Source organism: Papio anubis, chromosome 3, assembly GCF_008728515.1.
Source record: "Papio anubis isolate 15944 chromosome 3, Panubis1.0, whole genome shotgun sequence".
NCBI classification, from domain to species: Eukaryota; Metazoa; Chordata; class Mammalia; order Primates; family Cercopithecidae; genus Papio; species Papio anubis.
The window spans coordinates 172,712,382-172,719,699 of record NC_044978.1 but is presented as its reverse complement, the minus strand read 5'-3'; the positions used below and the strand labels follow the sequence as shown (position 1 = coordinate 172,719,699).

Below are 7,318 nucleotides of genomic sequence, written 5' to 3'. Positions count from 1 at the left end.
GTCCATTCTGGTTGACATTGCCTGTTTATTTATTTATTTTTTTAATCATTGCAGCTGTTTTTAAACTGTTTTTCTTATCTCTATTACCAGCCTCACAAGTCTGTCTCACTTACAGCTACTAGAAGTTGTTTTATCAAAAATTAATACTAAAATGTAAACCTCAAGGCACAGTGGCACTGTGGCTGGACCACAGGGCTGGTGCCACCATGCTGGTCACCAGGAAGACTTTCTGTTGGCACTGGGATGACTCAGAGTCAGAGGAAGATAAGGAGGACTCAGAGGAGGTTCAATTAAAACTGGAATAGACTAGATAAGTACATAATATAAGGAAGAGATTCAATGGGTGCTGTGGCCCTGCTGTTGGGAAAGAAGGTACAAGAAGAGACTACTCAGATCCCTTTCAGATGAAGACAGGTGATGTGGTGGATATGAAGAAATGGAAGGAAAAGGGCAAAGATAAAATCAGTAAAGAGGAAGACTTTCACTTGGGGACATCATTTTCTGCAGAAACCAACTGAAGGGATGAGGATGCAGACATGATGAAGTACACTGAGACAGAGCTAAAGAAGAAAGGGATCGTGGAACATGAGGAACAGAAAGTCAAGCCAAGGAATGCAGAGGATTGTCTTTATGAACTTCCAGAAAACCTCCACATTTCCTCAGCAAAGAAGACCAAGAAGTATTTTCCAACCAGATGCTGAATGGCATTCCTGAGTTGGACCTTGGCATCAATGCTAGAATAAAAACTGTCATTTCTGCAGAGGATACCAGGGTCCATCTGCTAGCAGAGTAGCAGAATTAGAAAAAAGACAGTAAGCTATCCTTTATGCCTACTAACATGGCTGTGAATTACGTGCAGCACAACAGATTTTATCATGAGGAGCCCAACATTCCCATACAGAGAAACACAGAAGAACCCAAAACCAGACTCTTGAGGGTAGGCAACACAGAGAAGCTAGGTGACACAGAGAAGGCAGAGGCTGAGAGGTCCCCTCCTAACCACAAGCATCCTGATAAGCAGAAGGCCACTGATGACTATCATTATAAAAAGGTCAAGAAGATGAACAGGCAGTACTGAGCTGTGCAGAATGGGATGTAAATATTGCCTTCCACTCCCTCTCTCCATTCCTCCCATGAAAAATGGCTTCCTGGACTGAGAATGCTCAGTTGCTAGCAGACAGTTCCAGAAAGAGACTCTGTTGGCCTGCTGCTTACCTGCTGGATTTTTCAAGCACTAAATTGGTAACTTTTTGAAACAAAGCAATGCATAATTTCTCATTTGGAGGCAAACTCTATTTTTGTGAACATTATTAAATCTTGTTTGTAAATACATTGACTTTCTCTTAATATTTGCTCCAGGTCAGGAAGAAACAACTCTGTATTCCTAGTGTGATAATACCCTTTAGATTGTGCTTTTATTATTATTATGCAATCATGTCTTCTAATTTTACATATTTGGCATGGGGTCAGAAATGCATTCTTTATTAATTAGAGTGGATCCAGTTGACAGAAAAATCTAGGATGAGATCACAAGGATACTGGTGTTTCCTGACTTTCACAAAATTACCTGTTGCTTTTCATTAAAAACAAAAAAGCAATATATATGTATATGTACGTGTGTGTGTGTATATATATATATAAAATGCAAACCTAGTTGTATTACTTTATGTAATGTCTTCTTACTCTGAATTTCTATAGCCTCCTGGCCCTTGACAGATATTTTCCTACTTTATAGTTTAAAAAATGCCACCTGTGTGTCTTGTCTCTCTCTTTCTTCCTTTCCTCTCTCATATCTTTTCCTTATGCCTTCCATGAATTTTCTGTAGCCTCTTCTATTTTTTTCTTTTAACTTTTATTTGAGGTTTAAGGGTACATGTGCAGGTTTGTTATATGGGTAAACTCATGTCATGGAAGTTTGTTGTGCAGATTATTTCATCATCCAGGTACTAAGCATAGTACCCTATAGGAATTTTTTCTGATTCTCTCCCTCCTGCCCCGTCCACCCTCAAGTAGGCCCAAGAGTCTATTGTTCTCATTTTTGTGTCCAAATAGTCTTATTATTTATCTCTCACTTTTAAGTCAGAACATTCAGTATTTGGTTTTCTGATCTTGCATTAGTTTGCTAAGGATAATGGTCTATAGTTGCATACATGTTGCTGCAAAGAACATGATCTCATTATTTTTTATGGCTGCATAGTATTCAATGGTGTACAAATACCACATTTTCTTTATTTAGTCTACCATTGATGGGCATTTAGGATGATTCCATAACTTTCCAATTATGAATAGTATGTAGCCTCTTTTTTATGCTAGACTGTGAAACTAACATTATAAGAAGATTTATACCATCACACCAGTTAGAATGGCAATCATTAAAAAGTCAGGAAACAACAGGTGCTAGAGAGGATGTGGAGAAATAGGGACACTTTTACACTGTTGGTGGACTGTAAACTAGTTCAACCATTGTGGAAGACAATGTGGCGATTCCTCAAGGATCTAGAACTAGAAATACCATTTAACCCAGCCATCCCATTACTGGGTATATACCCAAACGCTTAGAAATCATGCTGCTATAAAGACACATGCACATGTATGTTTATTGCGGCACTATTCACAATAACAGAGAATTGGAACCAACCCAAATGTCCATCAATGATAGACTGGATTAAGAAAATGTGACACATATACACCATGGAATACTATGCAGCCATAAAAAATGATGAGTTAATGTCCTTTGTAGGGACATGGATGAGGCTGGAAACCATCATTCTGAGCAAACTATCACAAGGACAGAAAACCAAACACCGCATGTTCTCACTCATAGGTGGGAATTGAACAATGACAACACATGGACACAGGGTGGGGAACATCACACACGGGCCTGTCGTGGGGTGGGGAGAGGGGGGAAGGATAGCATTAGGAGATATACCTAATGTAAATGACGACTTAATGGGTGCAGCACACCAACATGACACATGTATACATATGTAACAAACCTGCACGTTGTGCACATGTACCCTAGAACTTAAAGTATAATAATAATAATAATAAAAGTGTTGGGATTACAGGCATGAGCCAACACCCACCCTCCAAAAAAGATATTGGCATCATCTCCTCTTCTCATTTCAAGATTAAAAAAATGAAACAGCCAGAAAAAAAGATTTAGAATCCAAAAAATATTTTCATGTACATCATCTAATTTATTTCCCAAATTACTATCAACAGGCAGATAGAATTATCTCTATCTTTACAAGTGGAGACATGCACTCAAATAAGTCAAGTGCATTGCCCAAATCCATAGAACCAAGGACCATCCCTTGCACTGGGCCCTCCACTCTCAAACCCTGTAATTGTTCTGCTCTGCGGCACTGTTCTTTGAAGGCAGGCACCCCTCATACTTTATACCTGCGTTCACCACTCTAACATGTCATAATGCATTGTCAGTACATAGAGATCTCTGATTCAATCCAATCAGGACAAGCGGTGGTCAACCAAAGTCTTGCGGGGGCAGAAACACATGGTACAATAGAGAGGCATCTACCAGCTGCAAACGTTTAACATTTCTGAGGCGTCAGTATGCTTTACCCAATGAAAAATGCCTTTTCATTGTCCTGGCTACTGGGCTAAGTGAAAGTCAGTGATCAGGGCTTCTCTTGTGGTTGTTTGTGGGTCTATGTGACTCACTAGTCATAAATACCACAAAAGCAAATGCTGCTCCTCATTTTTTCTTGTGTCTTTACTACCCAACAGAGACATGATTGTTCAATATTTATCTATTATAGGGATTGATGCTTAGGGATTTACAAGTAGATGGGAACTTAGTATCTTTGCAGACCAGGGTTCCCAAACTCCAGTCATCTGTGTAATAAATGCATACAGTAGATCTTTCCAATATATTATACATGTTTGTGACATGTGAGTCCTATTTTTACTCTCATTTATTATTTATTGACTCTTTATTATTCATTGACTATTATTACCATCCTTGGTTTTACAGGTAAAGAAATTGAAGCTTAAAGTAATTAGGGGACTTGCCCAAGTCTCCTAGGACTGGAATTAGTTAAGAATTAGTGTCAGAACTGAATTTGAACATAAGCAGTCAGCTTGTAGATTCAGGGTTGTGTAGCCAGCCCTTGCTGCCTTCATATCTAAGGCTTTTTCTGCTTCTTGGGCAAAGGAGCCTTGCTGTAAGGATACTGCGGATGGGGAGATAACAAGGTGCCTGCAGCCCTCCGTGAGGGGAATGCCAGAAGCCTTGTGGGGGATGTTTCTGCAGTGCCTCCTGAACAGAAGGAGGGAGCTCAGGAGAGAAAAATCAGAAGAGTCTTCCTGGACTGAAGCTGGGAGGATAGTGGTGCCCAGGAGAGGAAGGCAAGCCAGACACATTTCTCGCTGAACTGAGCTAACACTGGCCATACAGTTCAAGTCTCTGTTTCCAAAGGAAAAGATATAATGCCCTCTTAAAACTGTTCTGCCTTCCCCTCCAAAATGAAGGTCAGCAAGAGAGAAGTAGCATCCCAGATGCTAATGAAAGAAAACCCCAATGACTGCAGAAGCAATTTAAAGATTTGCCCGGATTTGTTTAGGCCCCCCTGGCTGTGCCTTCTACTTGCAATTTCTCCTCAGCAGCCTGGATAGGGAGATAAATACATTTTTTAAAAGTCCAACATGCAGGCACTTTTGAAACTAGGGAAAGTGGAACCTGGGAGGCTTAAAATATTAATCATGTATCCAGGCTTGCCAGAGAAAAGAGGATGGCGTTCTGCAGGTGTAATACAGAGAGAAAATCCCCTCCAGGAACGAGTAATACGGAGGTGGATTTCACTCATGTGTGCACCAGACACAGACGGAAAGCTTGATTCATACTTAATGCAGACCTAGATTCAAAGGCCCCCTCCTTAAAGGGAAAGCTGCTGGCCAGAAGCGTTCCTTCAGGACACTCTGAGACCTCATTAGACTATCATTAAACAACCAGCGAGGATCTGCTGCAGCAATAGGCTGAGTCCAGAAATGCAGATGAAAGGCTTTAGGAATGTTGGATTAAAAAACAAAGCAGGAGCATTCAGAGGTAGGAGTTTAATGGCAGGATTCCCAAGTCCCTCGTCCAGAGCCTAGGAAAGATCATCATCAGAACCCACCGGGTAGCGATTCCACTCGTGCGTCTCCTCTGAACCGTAGGAGGTGGACTTGGCAGGAGCCATTTTTATTAACCAGGAGCCCCTGGGCCTATCACCTGTTCCTCCTCAGGGCTCCCTCTCAAGCCAAATCTGCTTCCTGTGCTCGTTGTGGTTTCTTTTTTTTTTTTTTTTAGACGGAGTCTCGCTCTGTCGCCCAGGCTGGAGTGCAGTGGCCGGATCTCAGCTCACTGCAAGCTCCGCCTCCCGGGTTCCCGCCATTCTCCTGCCTCAGCCTCCCGAGTAGCTGGGACTACAGGCGCCCGCCACCTCGCCCGGCTAGTTTTTTGTATTTTTTTAGTAGAGACGGGGTTTCACTGGGTTAGCCAGGATGGTCTCGATCTGCTGACCTCGTGATCCGCCCGTCTTGGCCTCCCAAAGTGCTGGGATTACAGGCTTGAGCCACCACGCCCGGCCCGTTGTGGTTTCTTATCACCAGCCACAGAGATTCTGTTTCGTCCTGATCTTCAAAATGGCTGCCAGCACCAGTTTGCTTTCTTTGCGCACCAGTTAGAAGTCTGTTCAGATCCTGTGTTTGTGCTGCTGAGGAGGAGCCTGCAAGGTCTTTTTTGACTTCAAAATTTTAAAGCACGAAAATAGTGAAAGTAGCAACAGTGAGCAAACAACCAGAGTTCTAGAATTTTAGAGTTCTTAGAGTTTAGTTTTTGGTCATTAGATTCTGTCTTCTTTCTGGATGTTCCTGGAAGTCTCAAGAACTCAACATTCTGTTTTTATTTCTGAAGTTGTACATAATTTTCTTTTACCTGTTCCTCCCACAACTTGTACTTTATTCTTGAAGTAGAATAAGCAGTTTGCTTTTCTTTGACCTTGCTCACAGCCTGTTCAAACTTCTACATCCTTTTTTTTTTCTCTCTCTCCCTGCTTTCAAGCCTGTGCCTGAAATACAGAAACATTCTTCTCTTGATGAAGCCTTCCGCCACCTCCTGCTTTTCCCATTCTCCTAGAAGAACCTATAAGCACCTTCTGTGAGAAAGTCCTGAGCAGGTGCTCACCCCCACCTAGGAACAACTATACTCTTTAGAAGTGGAACTTTAATCACCAGGACCTAACATGATTTCTTGCACACAGTAGGTGTCTACTTGTGAAGTGGTCAGTGAAGTATGCCTTTGTATAATTTTCAAGTTCTTTTGTGATTGCAGAGTGACTGGGTCTTGTTGAAACAGCTTTAGACTTAGGGACTCAGGTTTGTGTTTCAGATCTGTCATCCACTGGCTGAGTGGTGGTGGATGCTTTCCTCAAATTTTAAGAGCCTTAGTTTGCTCACTTATAAAGTGAGATCAATAACACCTGCCGCACAGTTGTTTTGTTTGTTTTGTGCTTTTTTGCATTAGATTCTTTTTTTTCCGTAGCAAAAACATTTTCAGAGGAAATAGGGAGCACATTTTGGAAGATACTCCTAGAAACTGTATTTATTTGTGTAAGTTCTAGGACTGGCTCTGGTCTTTAGTTCGTTTGAAGTTTCAAAGAAAAGACTTCAGAGTGGTTGAGTGTTATTCCCAGAGGCTGGGCAGCAGTTAGCAAAATGACCTCTCGGTGTTGGTCTTGCGCCAGGCAGAATCAGATCCTGGTTTGTCCACATGCTGACTGAGGTCAGAGAAGGGTACCTGAGATTTCAGTTCTTTTGTGGCAGGTGTAAAGGTCTCTACATTCTCATGAGGCTTATGTCACCACCCATTTTTGATCTTTAAATTATTAGAATTGACTCATGCTTCTCCCTCTGAATACTTTTACTTATCCAGTTCCCTGTTCAGACTCTCACGGTCCTTTAAAGGATAGCTTTGTTCCCCTGTGCCAAGTTTGACCACATGTGTCCTGGACTTTGGCTCCTAAGCCTCTGGCTCTCAGAGGGCCATTCTTCTCCAAAACCTCACTCCTTTAAAGACACCATGCTGGCACATGGGTTGCCCTTTTCTTTCACCAGGTCTCAAGAGATCCTCTAGAAACCCTGCCACATTTATTCCCTCACTTCTGGCTTAACAAAGAAAATTCTAGAACAGCAACACACACGCACATGCGTGAACAAACACACACACGCTACATGCTTCACGTTTCCCCCACATTAGCATCACATGTTTATTAGGAAGGGCCTAGAAGTTGGTAACCAAAAACTCTTATCCTATTTT

The 7,318-nt window shown here is 41.9% G+C and overlaps 1 pseudogene; it reads left to right on the top strand.

Annotated features, from left to right (window-relative positions):
* The first annotated feature begins 206 nt into the window (after window positions 1–206).
* On the top strand, window positions 207–1,247 carry LOC116274215 (annotated as a pseudogene).
* The last annotated feature ends 6,071 nt before the right edge of the window (window positions 1,248–7,318 follow it).